General features: G+C 47.6%; 1 pseudogene; it reads right to left on the bottom strand.

Annotated features, from left to right (window-relative positions):
* Positions 1–5,688: 5,688 nt before the first annotated feature.
* LOC120910659 overlaps positions 5,689–18,538 on the bottom strand; it is a 69,354-nt pseudogene continuing 56,504 nt past the window's right edge.

The raw sequence follows: 18,538 nt of genomic DNA, 5'->3' as shown, positions 1-18,538 counted from the left end.
CTATATATGTGTGTATTATCATCTGCTGGAGATAAAAGACGTCACAGTGACTATGGAGGAAGAGGACGGACATGACGGGGTTACTGGGTGTAAATAGAAGATAAGATCTTATTACCTCCTCTGCTGCTGATTCCAGCGATGTCTCCTCTTGTTGTTCTCCTGACTCACCTCTCACCCAGGACTTCCTATTTTTACAAGACATCACTTCCTGTTTGAAGCTGACATCACTTCCTGTCTTCCATAGAGACTTCCTTTCTCTATGGTAGAAGTGAGATCACCACCTTATGAAGCGCAGGGGACCTGCAGCCCCGAGAAATGTCTCGTAGTGTGAACACGGCCTTGTGCTGTGTGTACTGTATATCCTTATAGATGGGTCATCTCCACTCCCACCAAGGGGGAGAGAAATATATTACTGCCTAGTCCAGACTTTCTCAGCCAGGGTTCCTCCAAAGGGTTCTAGGGGTTCCTTGAGCAATGGACAATTTCTGTCTCTCAGTAACAATTGACATCAATGATCTGTAAGGAGGGCAGTCTTCCCACTGATGACATATAAGAGGGTCCTTCTCCCATTGGTCACCAATGTAAGGGACCACTACACTGACCACTGATATAAGGAGAAATTCCATCCAAACCGTGAGATTGGTCAGAGACTAATTGGTATCATTCTGGGCATTGCCAGACTAGGTCTTGGTGACAGAGAGAAGGGTGATGCTGCTCATACTATATGTGACCCTCATCTACATCATGGACATCTTCCTCAGCTTCTTAGTAAATAGGATGGAAATTTTCACAATCCTATATGTAGCTCCTGTTGAGTAGGTGCTATTTTGTAAATTTAGTTATCTGAGCTGTAGTTGGCTCAGAATATTATGCCAAATTGTGGGTTTCTGTTCTAGTTCAGCTGTGTTGCACATCTTCCACTTGACTGTGGGTGTCGCTGTCACCAGGAGTCAAGGTTGGAATGGCAATGGGCTGGGTGTATTGAGTGCCTTCTTCCCAGAAGCAGCCCAGTGGGCGTGGTCTGTCCACTGTGCATTCTGGGGGAGGGTGCCGTTCTGGCGGGGTCTTCCAATCCTGACCGTATGGCCCTCCTGGCCTCAGGGATGTGTTAGCAGTATTTTCTAGTCTCGGGGCCTAATGGCCCGAGGCTCCACAGCTGAGAGTAGGCCCAGGATTTTCTGGGGCCTACTGGTCCAGGGGTGGTCCTGTGCTGTCTTGCCTGCTGGAAGAAATAAAACAGTTGGGGACTCAATTGGAGGATGCATCCTGGCCAATTTACCTCACTGTGCTGCTGGCCTGGCTAAAAGAAACCAAATGTTGGTTGCGTACATTTGTAAATAACTCTTCAAGAGGGACCCCTGGGACGAGTGTGGTGAACAGTAAGGTAACGGCAGGCCCAAATCTCAACCAGCAGCTCCTTCGGGGGTAGTGCTACATATAGAAGAGGTTGGGGGTCCTGAGTAGTCATAGAAAGGCCCAGCACCCCAATAGTAGAGGAAGAGGTGGCCTAGTGACATGGAGAAGAAGACTCTGGTCAGTCTCTGGATCTCCATCATTGGAAACATGGTGAGACAACAAATACAGCGGGATGGTGGAGGAGATGTTGGTGTCGGTGTGGAAATGGACAGAACACGGGATGATGACACTGAAAGAACAATACGGCTTCATTCTACGATATGTCAAGGAGAGAACCGTACAGGAGAGACTTTTCTCTCTAATTAATGTTAGTAGAAGACCCGGACCTCTGTATATGATATACTCCTGATCACTGTATATGATATACTCCTGATCACTGTATATGATATACTCCTGACCCCTGTATATGATATACTCCTGACCCCTGTATATGATATACTCCTGACCCCTGTATATGATATACTCCTGACCCCTGTATATGATATACTCCTGACCACTGTATATGATATACTCCTGACCCCTGTATATGATATACTCCTGACCACTGTATATGATATACTCCTGACCCCTGTATATGATATACTCCTGACCCCTGTATATGATATACTCCTGACCTCTGTATATGATATACTCCTGACCCCTGTATATGATATACTCCTGACCCCTGTATAGGATATACTCCTGACCCCTATATATGATATACTCCTGACCTCTGTATATGATATACTCCTGACCTCTGTATATGATATACTCCTGACCACTGTATATGATATACTCCTGACCCCTGTATATGATATACTCCTGACCTCTGTATATGATATACTCCTGACCCCTGTATATGATATACTCCTGACCCCTGTATATGATATACTCCTGACCACTGCACTCTAGGCCCATTATTCAGAGTTACCTTTAACCTGATGACCTTTGAGGGCCTTTAACCACTTCCCACCCGGCCTATAGCATAATGACACGGAAAAAAAACAAGAAATGAAAGGAAAACAAAGAAATGTTGGGTCAGTGCACATGTCTCCAGCTTAGTAGATGATAAATTAGACAGATAACTGAGAAGCCGCAGATGTCACTCGCTAACAAGCTTTTAGATGTTTTACGAAGTTCCAAGGAATGTCTATACAAGAGGAAATCTATGGGCCAGATTCTCAAAGGCGTTACGACGGCGCAACACCATTAGCGCCGTCGTAACACCTCATCTGGCCCCGGGTATCTATGCGACTGATTCTCAGAATCAGTTGCGCATAGGTACCCATTAGATCTGACATGCGTAAGGCTGTTACGCTGTCAGATCTTAAAAGTAATTTTTTTTCCCGCCGCTAGGTGTCGCATCGTCGCTTTTCCCCGTCGTCTATGCAAATGAGGTAAGTACGGCGATTCCCGAACATACGCGAGGTCGACGCAGCGAATTAACGTCGTTTGCGTAGCGTACCCGACGCGTAAGGTTGCCCCTGCTAATTAGCAGGCGCAACCAATGTTAACGATGGCCGTCGTTCCCGCGTCAAATTCAATAAAAATTACGTCGTTTGCGTAAGACGTCCGTGAATGGCGCTGGACGCCATTTACGTATACATCTAGGCAAATGACGTCGGGGCGACGTCATTTAGCGCAATGCACGTCGGGTAATTTACCCGACGGAGCATGCGCAGTACGCTCGGCGCGGGAGCGCGCCTAATTTAAATGGTGCCCGCCCCATTTGAATTGGGCGGGCTTGCGACGAGCAATCTAACGCTACACCGCCGCAAGTTTACAGGTAAGTGTTCTGAGAATCAGGATGTAAACCTGTAGACCTGCGGCGGTGTAACGTAGATCTCATATATTACGCTGCCCAGGAGCAGCGCGAATGTATGAGAATCTGGCCCAATATGTTGTAAACGTCTAGAAGAGGCCACTTGGCATCCTGGCGTGAGTCGCTCCTTTCCCTGGTGAAATAAAAGGTTTGTTTTCCTGGAGTCCGTGTCCGGAGTCCATTCCTGGTTTCCCAGAACTCAAAGAGCCGTTTTGCTGCAACATTTATCTGGTGCATTGGCCGGGAAACCAGGTGTGACGGCTGTGACAGGTGACAACACCACCAGCAATTCTTCTCATTCCACCGACACACACAACTTTTTTTTCTCTTCAATACATTTTTTTATTATAATTTTTACTTTTAAACAGATTACAGTCATAGAATCAGGAAATAGTAAAAAGGTAGAAATGCGATTGGTCAGGAAAAGGACTTGTCTGGAATGTGGAGGCGGAGTCATACAATACAATACACAACGTGTTCCATTATTATAACAAAGTATTGTAGAAAAGATCACACCATAGAAAATGGGGGAAAGGAGAAAATAAACCCGGATATTAAGGGGGAATTTGTGTACGAGGAACACCTTAACAATCACCACCATTTTATTCCCTAGAGTGTTAGAAAAAAATATATATATAATGTTTGGGGGTTTTAAGTTCTTTTCTAGCAAAAAAAATCGGTTTAATCTTGAAAGCACCAAGTCTGAAAAACAGGCCCTGGTCCTTAAGTGGTTAATAATCAATTCCACTTCTATATCCCGGGGGGAAGGACATGAAAGAAAAAACACGAGTACCATAGTGCTCTCTGCTTCTGAATTTATTATAAAAGCCCCCCCCCCCCCCTAAAAAGTTACACTTACAATAAAAACAGCAAGTATCAGATCACCAGCTCACTCACCGCCGATCGACATTCACATTAGATTTTATTAATGATTGATTGTAATATGTTTATAAAGTGATATAAGCTCATGAAATGTGGGAGGGGTAACTCGGCTCGTTGGTCTAGGGGTACGATTCTCGCTCGGGGTGCGAGAGGTCCCGTGTTCAAATCCTGGACAAGCCGTAGTTTTATATATTATTATTATTTTTTAGGATCGGTGTACAATTGATTTTTCATATATGTGATTGATTCATACATATTTATGGAAGAGGGCGTGTCCTCACAGACTGTGGTGATGCCTGAACGGTTGCCTAGGCAACAGGCAGGTATATAAGGTTTCACCTCATTTGACCCACCCATCTACTGACGAAGGCCACAGAGAGACTGACACGTGTTTAGAAGGGAGGAGCCCTATCTGTGACGTCAGGCGAAGCGCCGTGGGTCTAGATCGGCGGTGAATGAGCTGGTGATTTGATACTTGCTGTTTTTATTGTTATTTCTTGTAAGTGTAACTTTTTAGGGGACTCTAGCTATGACTAAGCACTAGTTTCAGTGCGAAACACGTCAGCAGTCGGGTTTTATTTTGCTGTGACTTGTAGTGCTGTCCTTCTTTTAATAAAGGCGACAATTTGTTCAGAGTGCGGCTGTCCAGAGACAATTTTTGTTCCTGTGTAACTTTTTAGGGGGGTCTTTTATAATAAATTCAGAAGCAGAGAGCACTATGGTACTTGTGTTTTTTCTTTCATGTCCTTCCCCCCGGGATATAGAAGTGGAATTGATTATTAATAAGTGAATGGAGGAAGGTGGTGTTTGGAGACAATTTATACGTTGATACCCCACACAGAGGTGCAGTCTGGAGACTGTAGGAATTACTACCATTGGTAAAGTGGACGGATCGTGATCGGACACGAGGAGTGATCTGTCTATGAGTTTTATACTCACCCTTGAGGTGAGCATGCATTTTAGCAGGTGGGGGTGCGCACTGAATATTGGATCCATTTAAATCGGATTTTTCACAGCGGTGACAGCTTTGGAAACCTCCATATGAACTGTTTTTTTATCATTTATTTCTTTTTTCATAAATAGTTTTATGGAATGTATAATTATTTGTTTCTATAAGATTTATAGATACGCAGCGCTGCACTATTTTCACACAATTAATACGCAGCTTCTACTTTTCAGAGGTGCGATATCCTTCTCTGTACAATCCGTGTTTTATTGATTGCATGGAATATCGGAATTTTCTGAGATTGTGGATTTGGGGTTTTCATGAGCTGGAAGCCACAATCATCACAATGATGACAAATCACGGCTTGAACCCTCTTGCTTTGCATGTAATGAGTCTCTCTCATATATTAGTCTCGCCTTTTAAGTTGCATTAGTGAAATAAATGAACTTTTGCACCATATTCAAATTTTTCGAGTTTCACTCGTATATCAGGGTGTGCTTCTTCCCCACATGTCCAGCAACATTCACATACAAGACATTTCCCGCACTCACTAATACACCTCGAGGGTTGTGTGGGACCCCTGATGTACAGGAAGACAGGACTTCAGTGAGGAACATTTCCCTCACTCAGGACAGGAAAAAGGCTTCTCCCTCGTGTGAGATCTCTGATGTCTGGAAAGATGGGACTTCACTGAAAAACATTTCCCTCACTCAGGACAGGAATACGGCTTCTCCCCCGTGTGTGATCTCTGATGTTTGGAAAGATAGGACTTCCGTGAAAAACATTTTCCGCACTCAGAACAGGAAAAAGGCTTCTCCCCCGTGTGTAATCTCTGATGTTTGGAAAGATCGGACTTCTGTGAAAAACATCTCCCGCACTCAGGACAGGAATACGGCTTCTCCCCTGTGTGAGATCTCTGATGTGTGGAAAAACTGGACTTAATTGAAAAACATTTCCCGCACTCAGAACAGGAAAAAGGCTTCTCCCCCGTGTGCAATTTCTGATGTGCGGAAAGACTGGACTTCTGTGAAAAACATTTCCCGCATTCAGAACAGGAAAAAGGCTTCTCCCCCGTGTGAGATCTCTGATGTGTGGAAAGACTGAACTGCTGTGAAAAACATTTCCCACACTCAGAACAGGAATACGGCTTCTCCCCCGTGTGAGATCTCTGATGTGTGGAAAGATTGGACTTCTGTGAAAAACATTTCCCGCACTCAGAACAGGAAAAAGGCTTCTCACCCGTGTGAGATCTCTGGTGTGTGGAAAGCTTGGATCTCTCTTTAAAACATTTCCCGCACTCAGGACATGGAAACCTCTTATGTGTTGGAAAGACAGCACCGTCCCGCACAGTCTGAGGATCCTCAGGATAAGAGGAATACGATGGTCCGGCACCGTCCCGCACAGTCTGAGGTTCCTCAGGATAAGAGGAATACGATGGTCCGGCACCGTCCCGCACAGTCTGAGGTTCCTCAGGATAAGAGGAATACGATGGTCCGGCACCGTCCCGCACAGTCTGAGGTTCCTCAGGATAAGAGGAATACGATGGTCCGGCACCATCCCACACAGTCTGAGGTTCCTCAGGATAAGAGGAATACGATGGTCCGGCACCGTCCCGCACAGTCTGAGGTTCCTCAGGATAATAGGAATACGATGGTCCGGCACCGTCCCGCACAGTCTGAGGTTCCTCAGGATAAGAGGAATACGATGGTCCGGCACCGTCCCGCACAGTCTGAGGTTCCTCAGGATAAGAGGAATACGATGGTCCGGCACCGTCCCGCACAGTCTGAGGTTCCTCAGGATATGAGGAATACGATGGTCCGGCACCGTCCCGCACAGTCTGAGGTTTCTCAGGATAAGAGGAATACGATGGTCCGGCACCGTCCCGCACAGTCTGAGGTTCCTCAGGATAAGAGGAATACGTTGTTCCGGCACCGTCCCGCACAGTCTGAGGATCCTCAGGATAAGAGGAATACGATGGTCCGGCACCGTCCCGCACAGTCTGAGGTTCCTCAGGATAAGAGGAATACGATGGTCCGGCACCGTCCCGCACAGTCTGAGGTTCCTCAGGATAAGAGGAATACGATGGTCCGGCACCGTCCCGCACAGTCTGAGGTTTCTCAGGATAAGAGGAATACGATGGTCCGGCACCGTCCCGCACAGTCTGAGGTTCCTCAGGATAAGAGGAATACGTTGTTCCGGCACCGTCCCGCACAGTCTGAGGATCCTCAGGATAAGAGGAATACGATGGTCCGGCACCGTCCCGCACAGTCTGAGGTTCCTCAGGATAAGAAGAATACGATGGTCCGGCACCGTCCCGCACAGTCTGAGGTTCCTCAGGATAAGAGGAATACGATGGTCCGGCACCGTCCCGCACAGTCTGGGGTTCCTCAGGATAAGAGGAATACGATGGTCCGGCACCATCCCGCACAGTCTGAGGTTCCTCAGGATAAGAGGAATACGATGGTCCGGCACCGTCCCGCACAGTCTGGGGTTCCTCAGGATAAGAGGAATACGATGGTCCGGCACCGTCCCGCACAGTCTGAGGTTCTTCAGGATAAGAGGAATACGATGGTCCGGCACCGTCCCGCACAGTCTGAGGTTCCTCAGGATAAGAGGAATACGATGGTCCGGCACCGTCCTGCACAGTCTGAGGTTCCTCAGGATAAGAGGAATACGATGGTCCGGCACCGTCCCGCACAGTCTGAGGTTCCTCGGGATAAGAGGAATACGATGGTCCGGCACCGTCCCGCACAGTCTGAGGTTCCTCAGGATAAGAGGAATACAATGGTCCATCTACACTGTGTGGTGCCGGATGGACATTTGAGGTAGTCGGGTTTTCTCCTGGACTATACTGTGTGATGTCCTCATCTTCTACTTTACAGTCTGGAGACAAAGTGAGACGATCCTCTGAGGTTTTCCTCATCTCCCGTCCATCTACTAAAATAGGAATACAAAGATTATTACTAGACATGAGCTGATTGGTTCCCCTAAACCAGGACTCCGCCCACATCAGGCAGCTTTGTCTCTGAGGATCTTACAATTCCCCCCTCAAGGTAACTAGTAAATGGGTCCTCTGATCTCCTACCAGATCATTTCTTTATTCATGGACCTTAGTCAGAGAGTGAGGAAACAACGAGAACTGGCCCAGATTCAAGAAGCACTTGCGCCCGCGCAACCATAGTTGCGCGGCGCAAGGGCTTACTTGCTCCGGTGTAACGAGTGCTCCTGATTCAGGAACCTCGTTACACCGACTGCAGCCTAGGATGTGACAGACATAAGCCTCCTTATGCCTTCACATCCCAGGCTGCATTCTTGCGTTGGCCGCTAGGGGGCGCGGCCTTTGTGATCGGCGTATAGTATGCAAATTGCATACTACCACCGATTCACAAAAGTTGCGCGGGCCCTGCGTACGCAAGGTACGGAGTTTCCGTACGGCGCCTTTAGCATAAGGCTGCTCCTGCTAATAGCAGGCGCAGCCAATGCTAAAGTATAGCTGCGCCTCCCGCCCGTGAAATTTAAATTTCACGTCGTTTACATAAGTGAACCGTGAATGGCGCTGGACGCCATTCACGTTCACTTAGAAGCAAATGACGTCCTTGCGACGTCATTTGCCGCAATGCACGTCGGGAAAGTTTCCCGACGGAGCATGCGCTGTTCGCTCGGCGCGCCTAATTTAAATGATTCCCGCCCCCGGCGGGATCATTTACATTAGGCAGCCTTGCGCCGGGCTGTTTAGCATATTGCCCGCGCAATTTACAGAGCAACTGCTCCGTGAATCGCGGGCAAAGCGCAATATTTGCGTGGGCGCAGAGAAAAAAAATTGCTCTTTGCCCACGCAAATATTTTGCGCGATTCTACCTGAATCTGGGCCACTGTCTTTTATAGGAGTGACAGTGATGAGGGGATTATAGGACGAGGGTCAGTAGTATGTAATGTACAACATAGAGTATATAGTGCAGGGGTCAGGAGTATGTAATGTACAACAGAGTATATAGTGCAGGGGTCAGGAGTATGTAATGTACAACATAGAGTATATAGTGCAGGGGTCAGGAGTATGTAATGTACAACATAGAGTATATAGTGCAGGGGTCAGGAGTATGTAATGTACAACATAGAGTATATAGTGCGGGGGTCAGGAGTATGTAATGTACAACATAGAGTATATAGTGCAGGGGTCAGGAGTATGTAATGTACAACAGAGTATATAGTGCAAGGGTCAGGAGTATGTAATGAACATGTAGCACCCTGGTGTTTAGGAAGGGTGGCTAATAAATTGAGTTCACCAGGTGGTAGTTATCCTTGCTTATTGTTAGGAGATCTACTGATTCCTCTCTAACTTTGGATGGCTGCACCTTTTCTCTTCTGTCACTAGGTGGCACTAGATAGACAAGGGTGTAGCAAGGTCGGATTATGAATGGATGGGGTGTCTCAGCCAATTGGCAGGGGTTTCTTTGGTCCCTTGGCCTGCTGGGAGAGCCTATTTATTTTGGTGGAGTCAGGTGATAGAGGTTCTGTGCCACCTGGATGGCTGTCTGGGTGGACGTGTGTTATGTCGCCCGGGTTCTTAGGCCGGAAGCCTGAGGCCCATCCAGGAGCAAGAGAATCAGCGCAGGGTTGGGACTGCAGGATTGGATTCCAACCGAGAATAAAGGATTAGTTGGACGGGGAACCAGTTGTGGTCGGAGGTAGAGGGGAAGCTGTCGCCACTAAGGGACCATCCACCTTGTTACCGGAGACTACAGTTAGTAAGCTGGAGCCAGTACCAGAGCAATCTTCTCACCAGCCTGGGACAGTGAAGAAGTGGGAAAGAATCAGCAGGTGCCAAGCCAGGGGCCCAGCAGAATAGCGGGGGTGACGCTTGAGGAGCATCAGTAAGTGCCAAACCAGGGGCCCAGCAGGATAGCGGGGGTGACCCTTGAGGAATATACAGTGGGTTAGCTGTAGAAGAGCTCAGGGGATTCAGTAGCCACTGAATCTGGAAGTCCAGTGAGTAGGGAGGAGCCTAACAACCCCTGGTCCAGTTCACGGCAGAACAAGCAAACGGACCGAAAGTTTATGCGAACATTCAAACCCCGTTAAAGTCTATGGGACCCGAACGTGAAAAATCAAAAGTGCTAATTTTAATGTGTTTAATAGTGTTTTTAAAAAATGCTTAAAGTAAAAAAATATAAGTGAAATATTCCTTTAAATATCGTACCTGGGGGGTGTGTTGGAAACGTTTTCTATGTGCATTGTGTGACTATTTAACCACTTCCGGACCGCCGCATGTACATATACGTCGGCAGAATGGCACGGACAGGCACATTGGCGTACCTGTACGTCCCTGCATAGACGTGGGTCGGGGGTCCAATCGGGACCCCCCCCCCCGGGTACATGCGGCGGTTCCCGTGGCTGTCCGAGCGATCCGGGACGAGGGCGCGGTTATTCGTTTCTAGCTGCCCCCTCGCGATCGCTCCCCGGAGCTGAAGAACGGGGAGAGCCGTATGTAAACACGGCTTCCCCGTGCTTCACTGTGGCGGCTGCATCGATCGAGTGATCCCTTTTATAGGGAGACTCGATCGATGACGTCATTCCTACAGCCACACCCCCCTACAGTTGTAAACACACACTAGGTGAACCCTAACTCCTACAGCGCCCCCCTGTGGTTAACTCCCAAACTGCAACTGTCATTTTCACAATAAAGAATGCAATTTAAATGCATTTTTTGCAGTGAAAATGACAATGGTCCCAAAAATGTGTCAAAATTGTCCGAAGTGTCCGCCATAATGTCGCAGTCACGAAAACAATCGCTGATCACCGCCATTAGTAGTAAAAAAAAAAAATAATAATAAAACTATCCCCTATTTTGTAAACGCTATAAATTTTGCGCAAACCAATCGATAAACGCTTATTGCGATTTTTTTTTACCAAAAATAGGTAGAAGAATACGTATCGGCCTAAACTGAGGGAAAAAAAATGTTTTTATATATATGTTTTTGGGGGATATTTATTACAGCAAAAAGTAAAAAATATTGAATTTTTTTCAAAATTGTCGTTCTATTTTTGTTTATAGCGCATTAAATAAAAACCGCAGAGGTGATCAAATACCACCAAAAGAAATCTCTATTTGTAGGAAAAAAAGGGCGCCAACTTTGTTTGAGAGCCACGTCGCACGACCGCGCAATTGTCTGTTAAAGTGACGCAGTCCCGAACTGTAAAAACACCTTGGGTCTTTGGGCAGCAATATGGTCCGGGGCTTAAGTGGTTAAAGAAGGTTACACACCTCGTGTCTGTATGTGACTTCTGCTTTCTTCTCAGCATGAAGATCGCATCCATCTGTACCGGTACATTTGAAAGAAATGATCTTGCTTCTCGAACACTTGAAGTTTGACTGATCACAGGGGGAGAATTATCCTAACAGGGTGGCTATAGTATGCCTGTAAAGTGGCACGTGTTTCCTGTGTTTAGAACTGTCTCTGCACAAAATGAAATATCTATAGGAATAGGGAGTCATTTAAAACTGCTTGCGGCTTTAATGTAATGTCGGGTCCCGGGAAATATGGATGAAAATCATTGAGAAAAATGGCATGGGTACCCCCTCCCCCAGCCCATTACCAGGCCCTTTGGGTCTTGTATGGATATTAAGGGGAACCCTGCACCCAAATTAAAAAAATAAAAGGCATGGGGCCCCCAGGCCCTATATACACTCTGAACAGCAATATACAGCCGGTGAAAACAAGACAGGGACTGTAGGTTTGTTAAGTTGAATCTGTTTGTAATTTGGAACTGGTACATTTTGTAAGTGTAGCTCCAGGCAAAAAAAAAAACGATTTTTAAGCTTTTTGGAAAACATGGGGAAGGGTTATCACCTCTGGAACATTTGTTTTGCTGTCTGTGCCCCGTGTTCAGAAGATCTCACATCACTTTCTGTCCCAATGACAGTTGGATTTAGAAAATTTGGGGTTATTAGGGAAACAAGTATAGCGCCTGTGTACTTTTCAGTACAGGTGCTATGTCAAATTTAGTTGGGGGATGAGAGTTACCTTGCTCTCATCCGTGTTGATCTGTTAAATTGGGTTTCTGTCAGCCCTGGGCTGTCCTGTGGTGTCAGAGTGTGTTCCAAGAATACTTTCCCATCTTTGGATAGCAGGTGGTGCCAGAGGGTTCCAGGCGGAGCGCCTTTCCCCAGCAGCCAATGAGAGGAGTGTTTCCCTCGCGGGGCATGCTGGGGGAGGGTATTTCTGTGACAAACGCCATTTTGTGGGGTCCTTCGCCCGTTCTTGGTTCCAGGTGCGGCACCCACCTTTAGGGTGTCCGCACATCACGGGCCCCGGCGATATGGCCTACCAGGCCGGGGCGCACTTGCCACGCGGAGTTCCTGACTCTGGGACCTCATGGCCCGGAGCGACTAATGCTGCCAAGGGTCCCCAGTGACTTACTGGGTCCCCCACCTCTTATTAAGAAGATTCCAAGCGAGTTGTGCTGTTCGGTGGGGAGTCGGTCTGAGGTGAACCCGGAGGCAGGTGATCCAATAGGGCTTAGACGATCCATCTGGGATCTGGGTGACCGGACACCGACAGGTTGTATGCTGCAAACTGTCAGTTGGTGACCCCAAGCTAACAAGTCTACCTGAGGAAGATTGAGGCGAAATTGTGTTTACTGGGAGGATTCGCTCTATCGTCCATGTTCATGAGCATTGGGCCTGTGGCAGAGGTCTCACTGCAAATCGAAATCTTACTAGAGCCAAGTCGGTGGCAGAGACTTGTTCCTTACCAGAAGTTCTAAGTGACGCCCTGGCTGCCAGGCCTGTGAGAGGGACCTGTCCAGGGGCACTACACCCACTTCGGCTGTAGTGGCGACGAAGCAAGAGCTATTATCCTGAAGCAGGACTGCTTCGCTCATCTAGAGGCCTGAATCTGCAAGTTTCTCTCCTTTCACCAACCTATCCTATCTACCTCGAGTTGACTGTTGGTCATGTTGGACCAGTAATAAAAGCACAGAAAATGTCACCCTGCTGTCTGGACATTCCGTCATTTGCTCTCATCACCATCTTCTCCTACATCATCATCTCTAGACAAATCACAGAGGTAACATAATCATGCCGTCCCAAATCTAACCAGCGGCTCCTCCGGGAGTAGCGCTACACAAGGATTGGTGATAAAGCATCAGTGGACAGGAGACACTTTTTTCCCATATTAACTCTTAAGCCCTGTACACATGGGCCAGAATCTCGTCAGGAAAAAAATTTAATTCTTGGCAAAACTCTCTTGCCACCGGAGTGTACAGACACTCCATTCAACAGACACGCGGTTCTTTCTGAATGTCAATACAATGAGCATGTACTCGTCACATTCAATACCATCGCCGCCATCTTGCTGCACCGTACCTATGCCTAGGAAGCTACCGCGCAAGCGTCAAAGTCATTTCGAGCATGCACGGGTTTTCACGGTGACAGGCAAGTATACACACACACAGGGGCAGAAGAATAGGGCCTTAGGCAGTGGTGGTAGTGCCCTAAAAAATAATAGGGCCTTAGGCAGTGGTGGTAGTGCCCTAAAACAAAAATATTCTTAGAAGCTATGAACATGAACATTGAGGAGGAATAGGATAGTCACTCAGCATAATAGGATAGTCAGTCAGCATAGGCAGTCTTCAAGGGATCCCACATCCATAGAAAAATCAACTGGTTACATCAGCATCAGGTGCTGGATAGGTGGTGATCCAAGACTGATTCATTTTTATGAAGGTGAGCCGATCAACAGAGTCTGTGGACAGGCGCACTCTGTGATCGGTTATAAAGCCTCCAGCAGCACTGAATGTGCGTTCAGAAAGAACACTGGATGCAGGACAGGCCAGTAGCTCAATTGCATATTGTGCAAGCTCTGGCCAGTGGTCCATCTTCAAGACCCAGTAACCCAGAGGATTTTCTGTTGGAAAGGTGTCCAAGTCTGATCTTGCCCCTAGATATTCCTGCACAATGTAATTCAGACGCTGGCGATGGTTGCTGGAACTGATCAGACCTTGGGGCTGCGGACTGAAGAATTGTCTGAAGGCATCGGTCAGACGGACACCTTCTCCACCGCTCTCTGTGACTGAACGAAGCCCTAGCATTTTGGAGGCTTTGTGGCAGAATCACCACTACTAGCATTTTGGAGGCGTGGTGGCATAACAAGCTCCAACAATACTGCACCCTGTCCTGCATCCTTCCCAGCTGCCAGCAGAGTTACCCAGTGCACCGTGAAAGAAAGGTAACATCCCTGTCCATGCCTGCTGGACCATGAGTCAGCGGTAATATGCAACTTACTGCTGACCACCCTGTCCAATGAGGCCAAGACATTGCCTTCCACATGCTGGTAGAGAGCCGGAATGGTCTTCCGTGAAAAGAAATGGCGTTTGGGAACCTGCCACTGAGGTACCGCACATTTCACAAATTTACGAAGGGGGCAGAGTCTACCAGCTGAAAAGGCAGCAGTTGCAGTGCTAACAATTTGGCCAAGGTAGCATTCAGACGCTGAGCATGTGGATGGCTGGGACCAAATTTCTTTCTAGGTTTTAGCAACATGGGTAGGGAAATTTGCTGCTAAAATCGGATGTTGGTGTACAGCTAGCAGATTTCCCACAAGTACTTGGGACACCTAATTCTACACCTTCATTCCTCTCAGTGCAGGTTTCTGAGAGGACTGAGGGTATAGTGGGGTTGGAGATCCCAGCTGATGAGGAGCAAGGAGGGGTCCGCCTTGTTCTTTCATGTGGGTCTTTTAAGTACTGTTGCCAACGAACTGCATGGGAGGTCAACATATGTCTGGTCAAGCATGTGGTGCCCGAACAGCTGCTGTTTTGGCAACGTTTGATACGCTTCTGACATATGTTGCAAACAGCAACGGTGCAATCTGCTGCACACGTGTCAAAATAGAGCTTTTCAAAATACGCGGGGAGTCAGCAGTGCCCTGCACATGATTAGCTCTGCAGTGTGATGCAATAGGGTGGCTGCCCCCTGGAGGGCATCCTGCCTCATTGGAGATGTGCCTCCTCCTCCTCTCTTCTATCAGGCACCAAAGTAGAGTCAGTGACCTCATCATCCTCTCCCTCCTCCTCACTGGAGCAAACTTGGCAGTATGCTACAGCTGGGGGAACATGACTGCCAGTTTCTTGTCCTTCTTGGGCACCCCCTCTCTCTAGGCTCACGTTACTCCCTTTCTCAACCTGGGTACCATCATCAGAGCCTTCAAAACGCTGCACATCCTCCTGGAGCATGTACCCGACACTGTGGTCGAACAGTTCGGGGCACTCCTCCGTGAATCATGGTGGGGCTAGGGAAGGATTGACTGAGGACATGGAGCCGATGGAATAGGCCGCCTTGGCAGCTGCATTGGCAGGCAAACTACTCTGAGCCTGGGTGACAGAGGATGAGGACGGCTTTGTTATCCACTCCACCAACTCTTCTGCATGTTGTGACTCAACAGGGCCAGCTGCCGAAATAAAGGGACAAGTGTGCCCCAAAGCCACGTGCTAAGGATGCACCGTGTCCACGACCAGAACTGTTGACTGTAGACAGAGAGCCTGCTTGTCCTCTTTAAGTGGCCTGTGAGCGTCTGCCTCTCCTTGGTGGCCTTCCGGACATGATGTAAATTTTGATTAGCAAAACAACGCCTGGAGTTTATTAGAAAAAAGTACACCAGGAATGGCCTGCAGTCAGATATAGGCGTGGCTAGACTGGAATGCCGTGGATAAATATATGTAGGAGGAGACTGTTTATATATTTAATGGACTGCAGCTCACTGAATCACCTGCCTGCCTGAAAGTATATTAGAAAAAGTACACCAGGAACGGCCTGCAGTCATATCTAGCTACACTGGATGCAGTGGATATATATGTGTAGGAGACTGTATATTATATATATATATATTAAATGCACTGCAGCTAACTGAATCACCTGCCTGCTCAATCTAAATGACACTTTGTCTTCATTCACGCCAACAACACACTACACAGGGCCGACGTGCATGTGGCCTTATATAGTGTGGGGCGTGGACTTAGTCCCCCTGAGCCATGATTGGCCAAAGTCACCCTGCCTTTGGCCAATTATGGCTCTCTTTGCTGACGGCGCTGGGATTGGCCAAAGTATCCGATTCATAGTGCATGCTTTGGCCAATCATCATACAGAAATGCACAGCGATTTCGCAGTGCATTATGGGGCGTGATGCAGCACTCGAATTTGGCACGAACGCCCCATATTGTTCGTTTTTGATGAATGGGCAAACAGGAGTATGTAATGTACAACATAGAGTATATAGTGAAGGGCCAGGAGTATGTAATGTACAACATAGAGTATATAGTGCAGGGGTCAGGAGTATGTAATGTACAACATAGAGTATATAGTGCAGGGGTCAGGAGTATGTAATGTACAACATAGAGTATATAGTGCAGGGGTCAGGAGTATGTAATGTACAACTTAGGCCCCGTACACACGAGAGGATTTATCCGCGGATACGGTCCTCCGGACCGTTTCCGCGGATAAATCCTCTGAGGATTTTGATCCGATGGATTGTACTCACCATCGGATCGAAATCCGCGCCGAATTCCCATCGCGATGACGTGTCGTGCCGTCGCCGCGTCATCATCGCGGCGACGGCACGTGCGCGACGCTGTCATATAAGGAATTCCACGCCTGCGTCGAATCATTACGACGCATGCGAGGGATGGGTTCGGACGGATCGATCCGGTGAGTCTGTACAGACCAGCGGATCGATCCGCTGGAGCCGATTCCAGCGGATAGATTTGTTAGCATGCTAACAAATTTTTATCCGTGGGAAATCGGTCCGCCCGAAAAAAATACGCGGATAATTATGCGCTGGAGCGTACACACCAGCGGATCTATCCGCTGAAACCGATCCGCGGATCAATTCAAGCGGATAGATCCTCTCGTGTGTACAAGGCCATAGAGTATATAGTGCAGGAGTCAGGAGTATGTAATGTACAACATAGAGTATATAGTGCAGGGGTCAGGAGTATATAATTTACAACATAAAGCGGGGATATGCAATTAGCAAACCTCCAGCTGTTGCAGAACTACAAGTTCCATCATGCCTCTGCCTGTGGATGTCATTCTTGCGGCTGTCAGTCAACAGCTGGAGGTCAGCTAATTGCATATCCCTGACATAGAGTATATAGTGCAGGGGTCAGGAGCATGTAATGTACAACATAGAGTATATAGTGCAGGGGTCAGGACTCATGATATTGGTATTCAGTAATCAGTGGTGGATGAAATATTTACTGGAGACAAGTTGCAGAGATCCCACACCGCTGCCTCCCATCTCCTGAGACTGCACTCAGTGACTTGGGTCTGAGACTATACAGACATATCCCTCCACCCGGCACAGCCAGCAAATAACAGAGCAAGTAACCCGGGAGAATTGTTCTGTCAGAGATCTCACTAGACCCGGGCATGGGGCAGAAGACCCAAGGTACATACCCCAGGTGTCTAGGACAAGCAAACCCTATGGTGAAAATCAACATTTTGCTGCCAGCTGAACCCCAGAATCTCCATAAATCCAGTCTAGAGACATAAATTGTGTCTGCAGCACAGAGAAGGAAGATTATCCGAGAGAAATACAGGAATACAGGACGGGGAACACAGCTCAGGAAAGTGACCAGGGGATTACAGGCTGATATCACCCAGTCCCCGCCCTACTCTGGACCAATCAGTGAGCAGTATGGGTGGAGGAATGGATTTAGTGTTAATGACCCACCTGTGCTGATCTCTGTAGGAGTGTCCTCCTCTATAAATGTCCCCGTTATTCCATCCTCCTCCATAGACTGCTGATCATCCCTCACATACGTCTCTTCTTCTTCTGATTTCACCTCAAATTCTATATCGATTGGATCTCCACTCTAAACCAAGAGAATGAGAGAGAATATCATCTGTAAGATATAAACTTACATACAAAATCCACCCATCATCTCCACCAGTCCATGTTCTAGATGCTCCGCCCCACCGACCTTGTAACAGTGGGGGATGGTGTGACCTTCCTGTGTGGAATCCCGGGAATACAGAGGACGGGGACATCTCTCTGGTGGGTTTCTGTAGCTGGATGACTCCACCATGGTGTCCTGGTACAGATCTTGGCATCCTTTTAGAAATGCTGACTCCTCTGTCACCCCATCCTCATTATCCTCCTCTTTTATCTCTTCTTTAATAACAATTTTAAACTCACTCAGGTTTCCACTCTGAATATAGAAAAAATTACACAATTTGTAACAATGCAGATAATGTACAGATCCTAATGATACTATCAGTGATTGTTCCTCATCTACCTGATGATGGTGGGGGATGGTGTGACCTTCCTGTGTGGAATCCCGGGAATACAGAGGACGGGGACATCTCTCTGGTGGGTTCCCATTACTGGATGCATCTGTAGGAAACACACACACTGACTGAATCCATTGTTTCTATGTGTTTCTCAGATGATGGGGGATCTAGGTGGAGCCTCCGTACTGCTCTCTCCTTTACAATA

The sequence above is a fragment of the Rana temporaria genome, chromosome 8 (genome assembly GCF_905171775.1).
Source record: "Rana temporaria chromosome 8, aRanTem1.1, whole genome shotgun sequence".
Lineage (NCBI taxonomy): Eukaryota > Metazoa > Chordata > Amphibia > Anura > Ranidae > Rana > Rana temporaria.
Note: the sequence above shows the minus strand (reverse complement) of the source record. Positions and strands in the feature narration are given on the sequence as shown.